This window comes from Chlamydotis macqueenii, chromosome 4 (genome assembly GCF_036417535.1).
Source record: "Chlamydotis macqueenii isolate bChlMac1 chromosome 4, bChlMac1.mat, whole genome shotgun sequence".
NCBI lineage: Eukaryota > Metazoa > Chordata > Aves > Otidiformes > Otididae > Chlamydotis > Chlamydotis macqueenii.
This window is the reverse complement of record NC_141559.1, coordinates 46891788-46909814: the sequence shown is the minus strand read 5'-3', so window position 1 is coordinate 46909814 and position 18027 is coordinate 46891788. Positions and strand designations below refer to the sequence as shown.

At 35.8% G+C, this 18027-nt stretch overlaps 1 long non-coding RNA gene across 1 annotated transcript in view; it reads right to left on the bottom strand.

The window, feature by feature from the left end:
* Nucleotides 1-18027, bottom strand: part of LOC147600970 (uncharacterized) — a 210598-nt gene that overhangs the window by 149591 nt on the left and 42980 nt on the right. The window contains exon 2 of the long non-coding RNA XR_015258574.1: nucleotides 3633-3749. This is a non-coding gene — a long non-coding RNA (uncharacterized LOC147600970). The remainder of the gene's footprint in view (nucleotides 1-3632; nucleotides 3750-18027) is intronic.

The window sequence follows — 18027 nt, the reverse complement described above, 5'->3', positions numbered from 1 at the left end:
AGACACAAGGCCATATGGAATCTAAACATGCAGACATTGCATCACTCTTAGTGTTATCTTAATCTCTACCCTTTCAAGCAGTAGTTTGGCTAGTAGATAGAAAAAAAAATTCATTAACGACAAGCTATCTCAAAAAAAAAAGAAAAAGCTTTAGAAGTAAGCTTTGAGAATTTGGGAAAAAAAAAAAAGAAAATCAATTCATGTTCCTGGATTTCATACTTTAAAGAAACATAAATCCTTAACCTAATCTATTACAAAGTAGGATAAGAAATAAATCAAGTGTTTTTTATAGTCTCCTGAACTACTTTAATGCTGATGTCCGTTGAAGAGCTGGATTATTATTGAAATGTGACTCTCACACAGATTAATATTTTATACTTCTAGGAGTAGCATCTCAGGCTAGGACTGAGATAAATGGCCTAGAAATAAAATTATAATATGTCCTAAAAAGTATTCGCTATTGCTAAGCTAGTTTCATTAACATCTTCTGCCCTTTTCCACTAAAATTACATATCTGAAATAATTTAATACCATGAAAGGGGATTAAATCACAGATTTCCTTTCTATTATAGGATTATTTTTTTTTCAATGGAAGCAACAATTAAAACTAATTTGTTAAATCAAGTAATGGCAGCAAACACACACAGTACTGACATTTATCACACGTAATATTGATTTGATAAATATTTACCAAATAGCATTTCAAAAAAAGTTTGTTGATGAAAGGTCACATACATATATTTTCCATCAAGAGTTCCCATAATATTCAGTGAATTTTCTTAAGTGTTTCAAGTTACAATTTTGTAAATTCCAAAACATTCTTTTACCTAGCTAATATTTGACAATGAAAACAAACAGAAAAAACCCAACCTCCCAGACTTTAACATATTGGCAATAAAGCTCTGTAAGAACAAAGTTATTTAAATGGCATTATCTTCTATTTGTCTTATTCTATATTGCCATTTTTTCCCCACTGAGTGCTAATAAGTGTTTGCTGTTGAAGAGGTTTACATTTAACATCTGTCACTTGTATCCAGAAGTAGCACCTACAGGGAACTGTCAAATAGATTGTTATTCTCCTCTGTAGCACCAGCAAATCTGTCTCACATCATTTACATACAGATAGTTATAGGCATTCATCATTTCATTATGCTGACTGCCTCACTATTCTAATGCATAATGTCTCTTTAATGAGCCTCAAAAAATACAATATTCCTTGATTTATGACTGCTTAACTGAAAAATTATACAGATTGACAAAAACTCATCATAAAGCATTCGTGTTCCCACTACCTTGCACTTTAAATTTAACAATGACTCGAGTAAATCTCATTATTTGTTCCTTTGACAAAAGAAATTACCAAATTTTAACACACGAGACATCATAGTCACTGCTGTTTTAATAAATATACTTTCACTTCAATGAGAGCGCTATATAGAATATGATAAATTAAAATCGATCTGTTTTTGTCAAAGAAATAAATGTATTGGACAATCTGTTTCAGTATTATTATATGTCAATTGCTGTACACTTCCTAACTTATCATGTGGAATACTGCCGTACCAGTCATGCACAAGTGACTCATAAATGAGCCAATTTACATGTTCAACTAAATTGAACTATGTTTTATTGTACGAACTTCAATTATTTCATACACAAATGGTTACCACTGAAAAACAGCTCTGCCATTAAAAGCATGCTGAATTATTACAAACATACCTAAAACACCAAACAGAAAGCTGAGAACAAGAGGCAAATGCTTCAGTCATTTGACTGCACTCAGGCATTATATGGAGTTCAGCTCCTCCAGCTAGATCTCCATGTGTTTATAAATAGTATCAGCATTCCGCTGGGGACATCGGATTTTGACTATCCAAGTTGAAAAGGTTTGCAAACAGTGCTCATCATAGCCATTTGTTGTGCAAGAATTTTCACTAAGCATGAGAAAACATATGATACTTTCTTTCTGACAAGTTTACAACTTGCAGTTGAATGCTTTTAGTATCTAAGAAGTGTCAAGCTCTGTCTGAAGTTTCTCCCATAAGAGATAACTATAACTTTTTATTCCTCTGTCCAATATAGTTTGAACTTAAACTGTAGACAGTCAGCCAGTACACAACTCCCTCTCCTCCGCTCACCCATTCATTTCCATGTATTTTAAAAACATAGTATTGAGACCTCTCCCTCTCTTTCAAAACACCACCCCTTCTAGAAGGTTCAAATATAATGAGTATAGATATAAAAAAAATGAGCACTAATATAACCTTACAATGCCTGATCTCATAAGCATCATTTCCTATTTCCAAATGATGAAGCCAAGGTAAAAAGAGTATCAATTCAATGCAGTAGAAATGTACAGAGATTTAAGCAACAGATGGCAAGCTACAATCCCTAGATCCTCGCAAAAAGTCAACTTTAAGCAAAAAATCATACAAAACAAGTTACGATACTACTGTATATTTAAGAGCCTTTTCAGTAGATGTAGATATATGACTATATGACAGAAAATAAATTGCAGAAATTACACTGATATGTTTGACTCTGACAGTGTTAAATGCTCAATACAATAAAAACTCATAATTTTGGACCCATATTTTAGTTCCTTTGCACTTAATATTCCAGTTTACATCAATGTCTGAATTTCAACGATTTCAAGGAGTCAAACTTCTAAAGAATATAGGTATATTATCCTCTAATCAACACACTGTATTTTCATAATCTAGGAGAATTAGCATATCTACACATTTCAACCATATAAAATGACAGCCTAACAAATAAGCCAGTACAACATGATCTTTTTGTTTGTTTGTTTCAATTAATACATCGCATAACTTCCATGGTGTTATTATGTATGTGAAACTTGTAGCTGTGAATCCAGAAAACTAGTATGGTCACCTGTTACAAATAACTGAAGATCCAAATTTAGACATCTGGATACTTTCTGAATTCAAAACATCCATTCACTCCTATAACAATGAGAAGATTTATATCTCAGTTTGTAGTACATGATAAAATCCAATTTTTAAAAATATTCAATATTTACTAACCATGACAGAGTCTTAGACTATCATTCTGACCATATCCACCTTTGTGTGTCCCTTGATGTTAACTGTGAGGCACACAACCAGGAGTAATCATGGACAACAAGTATATGCTACGTCTGTTAGTGCTGATGATGTAAAGCTGTGCTATGTAGTAATACTAATTCAAAAGTCAGAAGAGATTATGACTGGTTGTTAGTCTTAGTGACATAAAGAGAAGGTAACAAGAACAAAGTAAATACAGCTACCCCTATAGCCCCTTCATGTTGTAACTCTATTTCTTCCTTTCCTTGCCTTAAAACTTCATTGTCGTATCTCCCACAGTGTTATCACTTCTGAAAACCGGCTAATAGTGTCCATGACTCTTGATTTTCCTTTCTCCATCTGAATTTCAGAAAACATAGTCGGGGAACATCTGTCAAAAGATGCTTTAAGCTTTCGCATCATTCTTTCTTATGTGTGCATATAAATACATGTCAGTGTTTCTCTGGTAGAATACTAAATTAGCGATTCTCCTTGTAGAGTATTGAATTACTCAGGAACACAACAACATTTTTTACAATATGTTTCACACTGATTGAGCCTACTTACAGGAAGGTAGTGCTGTAAGTTGATTCAATACTTCAATCAGTGTAGTCTGCACATCGGAAGGAAATCCAGAGTGTGTTCTGTTCCTGTGATTAATTTTCTGTCTTTCTGTAGATATACCTAGGAAATAACCAGTACAGAGTAAGTACAAATAAAAATAGAAAATAACATAAATCAAATTATTAGAAATAAAAAAAAAAGAATACATTGAATGACAGTCTACTGCAGAGTCCATACCATTATTCATCAATATGCAATTATCACATTATAGAAGACAAAAGTTTAAATTTTGTCTTTATTTTATCCTGTAGTACTCAAGTGATTCCAGAGTTCTTCAATCTCAAGGTTGGGAAGCAGAATCAAACAGCTGTTATCATTACACCTGAACAGCCATCTGGTGGCCTGAGAGAAGAAACAAAATGACCACAGAAGGAAGTGGTCGAGCCTTCCAAAACAGCACAATCAGGTTTCCCTTCCATATGTAGAACAACTGCAGAATATAGAAGGTATGAAATAAATAGCCATATTTACTTTAACAGTAGTTTTAACACATAATTTTAATTTGGTCTTTTAGTAGAAACAGAAGAAGCAGTTTCTATTACTTCTCCTGGTTCCTATTTACATACTTGGCAGAATTCTACAGAAAGTTACTTAAGAAGTAATATAAATGAGGCATAAAGAGGGCATGTTTATGTGTCTTGATATTTCTTATAGGAAGCAAGGTTTAGTGCTATCATGCTCCACAATTAAACCAGTACTGAAAAACGCCAGTTCAGTCTCTCTTTAAATAGCTGAGGTCAAAGCTGGCCTATCCTTCAGATAAAAAAAATCTACTTCAGGGGGTTAGCCGTTCTTACTTTTCAAAGACCTTTTCCTTATCTCTTCCATTTAGGCTTTTCTGCAAATTAAACCCTGCTACTTCTTCTCATTTCTAAACCAGAGACAGCAAACAGTTTATGTTCATCACCTTTCACAACAATTTTATATATACCCATCCTCATTCTTCTAATTTCCTAGGTTAAATAAGTCTTGTTCTAAGTCTTCTTTCTTTTGTACGCTTTTGTCACCTGTATTTTTTCAGCTTCTCTGCTACGCTACCTCAGTTTTGCCCTTCTTCCTTCTCAACACTTGGTCCTCTCTGGTCTACCAGCTTAATTTGCTTTCTTTAATATTGGGATGTATATCTGGGACTACAGCTTTCCACAAACCTTAGAATGTACCATATACTTCTACTGCAGGATTATGAGCAAAATTATAGTTCACTGCATAAAGAAAGCATAACAGAAGACGTTAAGTCTAAAACAAACGTACTGAAGTCCATACTCTCCCCTTCCCTCCTCACCCCTGCCCTCTGCTTAAACCAGACCTTGGGATAGTAGTCTCTTTGGCATATAAAAACAATGAGAAATACCAGCTATCCCTGGCAAGAAGACGTTGTTAACATCTGTACCTCATTTTAAGTACTAGATTGATTTTTTCTAAGACCTTCTTTGACTTCCCCCCTCTTTTTAATATCCCATTCTTAACATATAAAATGACCCTAAAAAAGCAGTTCAGCCCTGTAATTCTACTACTTCTATGATAATAGTATCCCAGATAAGGAATATCTATCAAAATAGTGTCAGAAAATTATCTGTTCATTCTGGTCTCCTTTTTCACTTTATTTTTCTTATCTTCCAGCAGCACACACCTGCATTTCTACTCAACATCCCTCACAAAGCTCATAGATAAATACAATAAATAAATATAATTTTAGAAAAACAAACAAAACTCCCCACTCAAAAAATCCCCACCCCTTTTCCCTTCCCAAGGCTGAGGTTTTTTGAGCTCTCCTTTATTCCTCTTTCCATGACAAAACGGTAACCTGCCTAGAAATCTTTACCATCTCCCAAAACCCTTCCAGTGAGAAAGCTGGAGACTCACCTCTCACATCACCTGAATTCTGCTCCACAGCCTCCCTCAGCCTGACTACTCTTCCTACCCACAGCAGTGACCAGCTCCCCATGGGCCCTCATAAACTCCCCCTTCCTTATGCACAATTTATGCTACCTCTCTTAAACTATGCAGTTTAGGGATGGAAAAAAAAAAAAAGTCTTTAAAAGAGGAAAAGAACAGTTCCAGGGCCTTCAAAATGCTTCTGAAAACACCCCTACTTCTTGAGGGAGCCCTATACCTCAGTAAGAAGAAAAAAAAAAAAAAAAAAGAGGTGCACAAACAGGTGTGGACACTCCCACACTCTTGTGTGACAATTAACTCCACCTGCAAGGCAGCCAGGCCAAGACCTCTTTAGACAAGTCATGGGTCCACTATACCTTTTTTTTACCCCACTGACAGCAGGCAGGCGACCTCATCTGCTGTGAGGGAGACAAGGCTGTGCTCCTGCCCAGGGCTGCCTGCCATTACCACTTCCTACTATTTTGGTGGGCTCCTGGTCCCATGAGAAGTGGCAGGGCCGGAGCCAGGGCCAGGGAGGCTGTCGCCACTCCTCTGTGGGTCAGAGGTCCTAGTGACAAGCGATCGACAAAATGCTAAGGTACTCCATGCCTTTTTTTCTCCTGAGTTTTCACTGGTGAGGCTTCTCCTCAAGCTTCCCAGGTGCCTGAGCCTCCGAAGAGAGTCCATGGGCATGAAGCAGCACCCACAGGAGATAAAGGAGGAGTGGATCACTTAATCCACTTAGACGTACAGAAGTCTACAGGCCCAGGTGGGAAGCCTCCCCAAAGGTGTTCATGGAGCTGGCAAATGTTACAGCAAGGCTGGCGCCTGTCCTTTTTGAAATATTTGTGATGATTGTGATGACTTGAAGGCAGCTGCTGTCACACTTCTCTTCCAAGACAAGCAAAAAGCAGGATCCAGGTAACTCCCTGTGGACCAGATCTTCTTAGAAGACATTTCTTACCCTAACGGCAAACACAGGCAGATCATGCCTGACCAACCTCATTGTTCTCTGTGGTGAGGTGACTAGCAGCTGTGGATGTGGGGAAGGCAGTGGATGCTCTACATCTTCATTTTATCAAGGCCTTTGGCACAGTCTCCCATAGTCTCCTTATCACCAAACATGAGGAACAGGCTGGACAAGTGGATTAAAAAGTGGATGGAAAATTGATTGGGCTGCCAAGGCTCACAGAGTTGAGATCAGTGGTGCAAAGTCCAGCTGCCAGCCAGTCGTTTAATGTCTTCAGTAACAATCTGGATGATAGAGAACACTCTTGACAAGCCTGCAGATGACACTGAATTAGAGGTGGTAGTCAATACACTGGATGGCAGGGCTGCTAGTTAGAGGAACCTGAACAGGCCAGAGAAATGTGCTGACCAGAAACTCAAGTGCAACAAGAGCAAGTGAAAGGCCTGGTGTCTGACATGGAAACATGCCATACAGCAAAGTGGGGCAGGCTGGGGGCCAACTGTCTGCCAAGCACGTCTGCAAAGAAGGCCCTGGTGGTCTTGGTGGACAAGTTGAACATGAGGCAGCAGTTGTGCCTGTGCAGCATAGGCCAACCGCATCCTAGTATGTGTTACGAACAGTGTAGGCAGCAGATTCCAAAAAGTGGTCCTTCCCGTCTGCTTGGTACTTGTAAGACCACATCTGAAGTACTGTGCTGAGTTTTGGGTTCCCTAGTACATGAAGGATATCAACGTACTGAGTGACTCCAGCAAAAGGCCAGTAAAGACAGTCATGGGACTGGAAAGCATGGTGTACGAGGAGAAGCTGAGAAAACTGGGCATGTTCAGCTCAGAGAAGAGAAAGCTAAGGGGCAACCTTATTGCCATGTAGAACTACTTCATCGAAAGAGACAGAGAAGATGACGCCGGACTCTTATCAGAGGTGCAGAGTGATAGGACATGAGATAACAAACACAAACGGAAACATACTCGGGGAGGGGGATGGTGTGTGGAATTACCACCACGGAGATTAAATACAGCAACAGGTTGCCCAGAGAGTTGGTGGAATCTAGTCTGGGGATACTTAAGACTTGACACGGCCACAACCATCCTGATGTCATTATACCTGTTTTGAGTAGGATTTTGGACTAGATGGGCCCTGGATGTCCTTTCTTACCTAAAGGATAATTCTGTGATAAAAGCTAAAATTATAGTGAGCCTTTATTGAGAGAGTTTTTGAACATTTGAAAAATGTTTAAAAAATAAATTACTTAACACTATACCATTTGCATATTTCTATTTATCATATATTTTAAATATATACAAAGCTAAATTCCTATTGCTATCTGAAACGGACACATGCAGGGTATGGATGAACAGTGTTTTGCAAAAAGCAGATGTGAAGTGTAAGAGACTTTGTGTTATTTAAAGTTTGAGAGTGGTTGCTATATATTGCCTAGCCTAATGCTAAATAAAAATTGCTTAAATTTCTTAGAAATTTCTACTTTGATGGTTTCTCACAATTTTTTCAATTATTTTCCGTGCAGATAATTAAGGCAACCTTCAGATGCATTTCATTTGGTTATGGATATATCATTTACAGTGTAAGTAACATATTGTCAGAGTTTTATATAAATGAGATTGTTATATTTACTGTTGCTGTAATTTTTTGCCTTTTAATATATGGAAAACATGATTTAATTTTCTACAAATATAAATACAGCTCTCTTACAGTGTATGTTACAGAAAACATGGCCTCTGTAGTAATTTGATGTAATATTTCTATCTTAAAAATATGAAGCTCATTTCCGTTAAGATCTCTGAGAAAATTACTGTGAAGAAGCATGAAACTGCAGAAAAAAAATGGTCATTCTAAGATGAAAGCTAGTGTGTAAGCTTGCTGTTTGAAAATATCTAAGTACTTTATCTATGAAGAATCTAATCATAAGTCTTTACTCCTGCATAACTAAATGTCACGCTTCCTGAAAATGTGGCTTTGATTGCAAGAAGGTTTTAAAACTTGACTCTAAAATTTTCAAAAGGAAGAAAGGAATTGCATCAGATTTAATACTTAATAATATGTTATATCTGGTCTGTGGAAGCCCACGTACCTCACATTTGGATATTATGAAAATATTATAACGATAATTTGTTAAACAGTGTGTATGTTGTAAGTTGTTATGAAGCTATAAATAGTTCATGATGCAATTCATGCTGCCTAGGAAGGGAGAGTTAGTTACAGCAATAGCAATTTAATCAATATCTTATTATAAACATGGTATCAGAATGTGCGAAAAAGACTTGCTACCAAACACTGAGAGAAGTTTGAACAATACTTACTTTTAAACACTTAAGAGCTTACTAAAGCTAAAAATGTTTTTCTAAATTAATTATTCTTTTACAAAAAAAAAAAAAAAAATTTCTAGCTATTTCTTTCCCTTGCAAACTGTAGTTTTTTTAACAAAATCCAGATATGATTGAATGACTCTGGAATAGTCTGTCTACTGTGGACAACGTATTTCAAGTTTGGTGCTCTCAGTTGGCTTTTAGCCAGTGAACCTATGAGGTGTTTTAAAATGAAATGAAATTTTATCTTTCAAAAGTTCTTGATTACTGGAAGTTGCAAAGAATAACACAGAAAATAGAAACTTAAAATACACTTGAATCTAATAGCATCTTCAAATTTCGAAATACTACTTTGCTTTAATCTAACTTTAAAATTTGGTCTGATTTTTGCCATGTAGTCTTTAATATTCAAGAAATTTCAAGGAGCTCTGGCAGATAGAGAAAATATCCCTTAATATATAGGAAGAAAGAAGTACTACAAATGATGATAACAAAGGATTTATTTTTTTTTAGGTACAAATGTCTATTAAAACAGCTTTCATGTTTTAATGTTCATTACATTGTGTCAACTGAATGTGATTTACACTTTCAATATACTTATTACATCTGAACTGTGCAACAACTTTAATAGAGTAATATTATGTTTCACTACCTTTTCTTTTCATCTAAAGATTTTGGGGCAAAATAATTATAGCCAAGATACCAAATATAAACATCTTGGTCTCACTAGAGCTACAATTATTTTATCTTTATTACCCAAGACCTTTACTTACGAGCAACAGCACATCATAAGTTAGTTCACCAAGAGTGACAGGCCACTATTTATGATTTGACAGGATGTCACTGTAGTAGGTATGCTGACTATTTAATGTGTCTAGAAAGTCTTTTATGGCCTTCACTAAGTCATAAAATTAACTTTCATTGTCCTCTTGCTTGAGTATTGATGACAAAATGTAATCTTCTTACAAGAGAGAAAATGTCTAATAGTAGTTTCTTTGGTAAAACATTTTTTTTCAGTGATTTAAAGTTTCATCTTGCATGAATTATATTCAGTGCTTCAAAGCACAGCGTAACCTTTTAGTATTTCAGTGGTCCTCTTTTGGTGTACTGTACAAATCCTCAGAAGTGACATATCGTCAAACTGTCAAGAATCTACTTGATGCATGTCAAAGCCTCACTATTCAGAACTAGTGAACCTAGACACCTGAGCAGTAAAAAAAAAAACCATAGTGAATTTCTACTCTCTACCTTCAATATAATGTATCCATGTATGACTACCTCAGCAAAGTAGTAATAGCTCTTGGCAAACAGCATTCATCTGGGCTGAAAAGCTGTCAGCAGCAATATGGTAGATGTCAATTAGAATAAAGTATGCGATGCAAACACATTTGCCAATTACATGCATTAGACCTCATAATGACTGATGTCACAAATGTAGTTTGGTGATAAATTATCTTAAGGACAGTAATTATATTTTTCCATCAGTTGAATGTACCCATTTTGAAGTTATAAAGTGAGATCCACAGAAAATGTCTCCCTTTAGATAACAGAAATAACAGGAATGTCATGGGGTGGGGTTCCTTGCTGCTTGTTTTTTTTCCAGATAGACCCAGCTTGAACTTCTAAGAAAAGTAAATATTACTCAACTTTTTTATTATATACTATTTGCAAGGAAGATAAATGTGTGTGGCATCTTTATAAAACAAGCACACTAATGACTTTAAAAGACAATTTAAAAGACATTACGGCCACTTAGATTGGAGAATAAATAAGCATTCTAAAATAGGGATTACCAAAAGAATTACATTACTCCAAACAAGGAGAACAGATACTGGATCATTTAAGATGAGGAGGATGGCATTCAAGATAGAATCACAGAATAGTTTGGGTTGGAAGGGACCTTCAAAGGTCATCTAGTCCAATGCCCCCTGCAAGAAGCAAGGACATCTCCAACTAGATCAGGTTGCTCAGAGCCCCGGCCAACCTGGCCTTGCATCTTTCCAGGGATGGGGCATCAATCACCTCTCTGGACAACCTGTTCCAGTGTTCCATCACCCTCACTGTAAAAATCTTTTTCCTTCTGTCTAATCTAAATCTACCCTCTTTTAGTTTAAAAACATTAACCCTTGTCCTATCACAACAGGCTCTGGTAAAAAGTTTGTCCTCATCTTTCTTATAAGCCGCCTTTATTAAAAGATCATGTAAGAAGAAATTAGAAGAGTGATAGAGATAGTGACAGTGACAGAGACAGTGACAGGTTGTTGTGATTTAACCCCAGTCAGCAACTGAGTATCATGCAGCCACTCGCTCACCCTCCTCCAGGGATGGGGGAGGGAATTGAGAAGAAAACTCGTGGGTTGAGACAAAGACAGTTTACTAGGATAGCAAAGGAGAAGGTAATTTTACATATAGAATAATAATAATAGGAATAATAGGAATAATAAAATACATTAAAAAAAACTATGCACAATTTCTTACCACCCAATGACTGATAAGTCTACAGCACCTGGTATTCCCAGGTGGTCTTCCCACCCAAGTACTAACCAGGCTCAACCCTGCTTAGCTTCTTAGATAAGACAAGACTGAGCGTTTTCAGGGCAGTATGGGCACAGGCCATAACATCAGTGTATTATCAACTTTCTTCACATACCAAATCCCATACACTAAATCCAAAACACAGCAGCTACTGAGAAGAAAATTAGCTCCATCCCAGCTAAAACCAGAACACAGGTGTATACAAAGCTACCTGGCAGTCTATCCAGTATTAGCAATTTTTACATCAACATTTAGATCAAGATGCGGAGCTGGACTGTACGATCCTTATGACTCCCTTCCAACTTGAGATATTCTATGATTTAATATTTTCCTAAATGTTCATGTTCAAGTGCCAATATCAACACCTTCTTTCAAACAGAACTCAGAAAGTTTCTATAGCCTATGCTATAGAGATGGACTTTTTGGCCTAAAAGTGTATATATATCTTTAAAAAATTAGAAGTATTATGCAATAAAATTACAGAAGGCTGTGAAAATGTTTCTGTCATGAATATTAGAAGCGTGAAGCTTGAAGTAAGGACAAAACATATGCTTCTTGCCCTTCAGCCAACAGAACTGATATTGTACATTATAGAGATATACTGGCCAAAAGGAAGCAAAACCGTATGAGTTCAAAAGAGCTAATTCCTTCCTTATCACACTGTTTATGAATAAACAGGGGACGCAACTGATTTTCAAATTTTCTACCCTTTGATTAATCTGAATACACCCCAAAATTTCAAAAATTACTGGTTTCTATTGGCAATAAAGAACACCCCTGGAGGATATGTGGCAGCATGTAGGCAGAATAGGGAAAGTAAGATGTTATGAGTAGAGCACAGAAAGCAAGCATGAGGACTCATTTGGGTCACTTCATGGATCTTTCTCACATGTTTTCTCTGGGGATGCCTTTGACAAGACATTCCCTACTGCGCAGCTGCAGCAAATTAGCCATATTCGCCCCATCCCGGGAAACATTCAAGGCCAGATTGGATAAGGCTCTGAGCAACCTGATCAAGTTCAGGATGTCCCTGCTCCTTGCAGAGGGGTTGGACTAGATGACCTTTGAAGGTCCCTTCCAACCCTAACGATTCTATGATTCTATGATTCTTTTACACAGTTTTGGTATCTTGAGGATCAGGATTGCTAAGGCTGAATCAAGAGTTGCTTTCTGTAACCATCCTTCTCTCTTACACACACACATCCAGATTTGCATACGCAGGATAGACAGGACAGCAGTGGCAATGTCTAGCAATCCTACAGAGCAGCAGAGGTTGCCATGGGTGACAATACAGTGGGACACTGCTTACAAAATTACAGGCATTGCTGAGTGTAGAAACAGGTATAAAGTCTGAGCCAAGAGCACCAGAAGTTAGGTAGGAGCAGTTCACAGGCAGGCAGATGTCATTTGAAGATATGGCAAAGAGATTCTGTTAGAAACTTATTTAAAGAAGGCCTTTTTTTCTCCAGGCTAAACTGAGAATTAGCCAAGCAGTGAACTCACCAAGAGTATTCAGACAGATGTTGGCTTTATGAAAGTACTAAATTGATTTAGTCTTAATTGATTATGAGAGGTCTGGTTAGCCACAATTCCACCTACATAAAAAATATATTTTTATAAAAAGAGCTATTGTAAACTACGCAACAACATTTTCATAACAGTTCAGTTATAGCTTGCACAGACACCTGGTAAATATGGCCTTTTTGAGGATAATGTGCTCAAGTCATGTAGTTCTTTACAAACAATTTTTCAAACGTGGCAGGAATGTGATCTGTGCAATGGGATATATATACACACACATACACAAATATGTCGTCACCAAACACAGGGTTTTGAGTCTGACAATGATAACTGCTACACAATCAGTGAAATCCAGCAGGTACAAAAATCAACTTTAAGCAAAAAAAATTGTGGGGTTAATTATTTCACTGATGAACTGCATCCATACAGAATGAAAATAACTGCCTTTACAAAAACAACAACAACAAAATATTCCTACATACAACAAAAAGGGAGTGGATCAAAAATTGAAGTTAGGCCAAAAAATCTTAAATAAGTGGTTAAACACAGATAAGGCAGGGAGTGTGTGTTTTACAATGCATGGATTAACACCTTTAGTAATTTATAAACGAGCGTAACTTGAGAATCTAAATTCCCTGTCTAATGAGAGGTGCCTTTAAAGGACATTTACATTTAGGACATTTAAAAAAGGTGCCTCAAGTTTGGACAGTGTGACTAGACCTCATTATACCTTTCGCTCTGCTGTTCATTTACTAGTATTCTGATCAAACTTTTTTAACAGTGGGGAAAGTCTTGCATCAGAGAAAATACAATTTTACAGCTGAATAACTAATGAGCTAACAAAAATACTTAGGTAGTTTAAAAAAGTAACTGGAAAGAATTAGAATGAGATTCAGAAAATCAGAGGTAAAAAAGTTTTGATTTATTATTTTGTTTTATTAGGTACTAGATGTGTGTTAGTTAGTGAAGCAGAAATAGAGACAAAACATAAATTTGAGGTCACTGTTCAGAAAAAAAATAACCAAAATAAACATACTGAGCAAACTTTTGGGATTAATGCATTTTTAAAAAAATCCAAATGGAACAGCAAAGATCATATAGCAGAGTTAGTGTATATACAGAAAAAAAAAGCTTAAGTCAATTTTGCAATATTGTAAGGAAATAACTCTTCATAAATAGCATCAATTTTCCACAGAGTTTCTGTCTTTGTTCCAATTTCTCCAGACTATTTTACCTGGCATAAGACTTGTCCACTTGCTTCCTCTAACCCCAGCATCAGCTTACCGATACTTAATTTTTAGCTGATGTTCAAACTTAAGTGAAGCTTTTCTACATTTGTAAAAGATATTCAGATAGGACTGTGTTTTGGTAAATAGAAAGTTGTTGTATTAGTTATTCTGCTACTTGAGTCTTAATAATTGAACAGTCTCTGCAGTTTCCTTAGTTCTTTTATATCATTTTAGAATTTGGTGACCAGAAATGCACGTTATTCCATAGTCGGAATATGTAGTTGATTTTCCATTTTTCCATGAGTGAGAACTTTTTATTTCCCTAACTTACAGCTAGCTTAAATATTAAATTACTATTGTTAGAACTCTGTTCACAAAGACTACAAGATACCTTCCTAAGAGTCAATACTTTTAAAGCCTTTATTATGTATCTGAAATTATACTTGGTTTTCCCCCAATTGAATTATTGCCTAGTTTTTTTTTTTTTAATTTCAACTGCCATTTTATCACACATTCACTTAGAATCATCAGATCCTTCTGAAATTCATCTTTCAGTTTTTCTATATCAACACAAGCTTAATACCAAGTAAATGACAATTACTAAATTGATTTCTAATTTTAATAAATACAATGTGCAATACATGAATCATACGCTAATTCATAATAAGAATTGTCTTCCTAAGTTTTTCCAAACTTTGGTGTAATTGCATTTATACACTACCGTCAAAGTTGTGAATTAAGAAGAAAAACGGATTTCTTTGAGGAAAGTAGTCTCATGAAGGCTGACAAAATGCCTATTCTCAACTTCTTTTTGGCAGCAATAGTTTCTGAATCAATTCAGGAAGACATTTTATTCTTTTTAAAAAGGAGATTAGGAGAAACTAATAACCTCTTCCTCATGTCGTGGAAAGACTGCAGAAGTCTTACCATGTCCCTGTGCTTGTTATGTTGATCTCAGCCTGGGAATAGAGTGATTCCATGTTCAGTTTCCAGATCCTATCAAATTTATATTCTGACATTTTTAATAGGGGTAGAAGGACAGTTGGACTTCTTTCCATCTTTGAGAATAGCTGTAAGTAAGCTCATTATGGCTGTTTCCTTGATGGACAAGTCAGTCACGCTACTAAAGGGGATTTTCCCAAACATTGTCCAACTTAGAATGTAACCAAGTCAAGGTTGCTGTCAGTGCGAGCTGACATTTCACTGAGTTTAATTAAAAAATGTGAGATTTTATGGACCAGTACATTAAAAGAAGGTAGCATGGTTCAATACTACTGCAGCTGTTGGAAAGCAAAACCCAGGCACGTTTTCTTTAAACTTAAAAGGGGCAGTAAGACTAGAGGGGAAGACAGGAAGTCAGCAGCCTTCCACAATTTGAATAACATATAAATATACAGGTCTACAGCTACCTGACTATAAAATCCTTTGTCCCAACTCTCTTTAAAATGCAGTATTGATTCATTCAATCGCACTTTATCATTCAAAACATGAAATTTATGTGAACCGTTTCCCAGTGATTTGTCTACACTGCTTCAAAGAATCCATCAATAATAATCTAACAGATTTTCTTCTAATTCTTGTTATATTTCTCTATTGATACAACTTATTTTTACTAGCATACGAAATAAAGGTTTTATTGAAACACAAAAGATACAGTTTTGGCCAAGTGCCAAAAGAGATACTCTGCTGTGTTTGTATTGACATAACCTCCTTCGGCTCCCTTGCATAAACTCAATCTAGATAACGAACAGAGAATACATCTGATGTTCCTGAGTGATAAATAACATTACTTCACATACACATACTACCAAGTTTTATCTATCCTAAAAATTATCAACATAGACGATTTTGGGGAACTAAACTAGTGTTTTGTTTGGTTGGTTTTAGATGACTGTTCATTCTAGATAGTGATCTTCACGTTAATAGCTCAGTGTACACATATAAAACTTTTGCAAAACATGACTGAAATACACCAAACTAAAATCTGTCATTGTGACAAATAACAAAGACAATAACTCCATCAGTGAGAATGGGAAGGAGACATCTATCATCTTCCCCCAAAATCTAGGATTCCATCACTGAGGAAAAAAAAATTAAAAACAAAAAAAACCCCTCCACAAACACATTATGGTCAGAGTTGAAATTATGCAGTGGTAAGAGGAAAAGGAGATCAGATGAGGAAAATCTAAAAGATCCGGATTAGGAGATAGTATAGTGAGAAGAGGAAAAGTGAAAAAAGGCTGGGTAATGGAACGTGAGCGTCACCTGCATGTAGTTTGAACACATGTTCGCTCCACAACTGGAAGAAAAATACTCATGCTTAAGTTTACTCATGTTTTAATAGTCAAAATAAACTGTTTACGCTAATAAAACCTGTTGCAACTAAATTGCATTATATAGCCAAACTGCTGTATCTATGCAGCACTCCATCTTATCACAGGAGTGCCTGCATCACGTAGGGCATTACTAACTCATGGACATTTGACTCATTCTGTTCTGTGCTTTATACATTCTTTAGACTACAGAGTCACATATACCACAATATGCAGGTGCAGAAATCCATTTCAGCCACTCTTGTAACTCCTTTATCATTCTTTCTCTAAATGCCATTAAGATACAGTCTGGTGATGGCTATAAAAATGAGAAATCTGAAAATGACTGTATGTGTTAGGTCCTGAAGCTATACTAAAATTCATTAAAATTATCCTATAAAGTATGGAGTTAATCATTAGTTTCAGGTGTGATATATTAGTGCAATGCTCTGTCTTCACAAGAATCTTTGTTCTTTTTATAATCTACCTCTATGAAGTTTTCACATTAGCTGCAAAATTGGTTGTCTCAGTGACAGGTAGCGCCTTCTTTAAGGATAGGCAATTTTTGCCTTTAAAATATACTTGCTTAATCAGGATTCTGCAGGCAACATATGTACACTGGGCTATGTATAGCCACAAGGAAAGTTTGAGTAAGCATAACCAATCTAAAATTAGAAGTAAATATATTTTAGCAATTAGTTTTTAGACTATGAGAAAGTCCCTGGCTTTACTCAAGGTACTATATTCCTGCCTAAAATGTTATCATTTCCTGAGTCATAAGCTCACACTTTTCGTATTAATATCTTGACTTTACATTAATCTGAGGAAGAACAGATGTACATAAACACTGGAAAGAAAATAGAAACCATAATAAAACTGAATTCATCTGCAAGTAACTCTCTGAAATACCTAAGAGTTCTATATTTTTTTTTCTTTTTAAGTTTTAATTGTCTAAGAAGTAGATGTATCCAAGTTGAGTTAATTCTACATTAGAGAATCAATTGGCTTGTATACAGGAAGTCTGCAAGAATACTGATTGTGGAAATACTTCAGCAGAAACTGTTTTCAGAATATTCCCTTTTGAAGGCTAGGTAACTCTGAATACTTTGTGGGGAGAAAAAAGAGAAAGACTTAGTACCAGAAAACTGAACCTTCATTGCTGGAGGAAAATGAAATAGTCCAATAGACCTAAATGTAACAATAGGTATTTATTAGCATGTATTCCAAGTGGGCCAGCATTAACATCTTAAAGCACGTCATATATTGGACCACAGAAGTCAGAGTTATAAAGGATGAAACAGCTCTGTGTGTTGAAGGTAAGCAATCTTTATGAGAAGCAATACTGAACATTTAGTACCATATTATTTTACCAACAGTAATCTCAAGATGGGTTCATTATTCAAAGAAAGAATATAAATACTTCAAGATAGTGATGTTATTTATTATAAAATAAAAGTTAAGACACTAAATTGATTTTATCATAAGATATGAAAGATAAGCATGTACTTGGCAGCACCCAATAGGGTACTTTTTTTTTTAAAAAAGTAACTTCTTCACATTATTCTTTTTTTA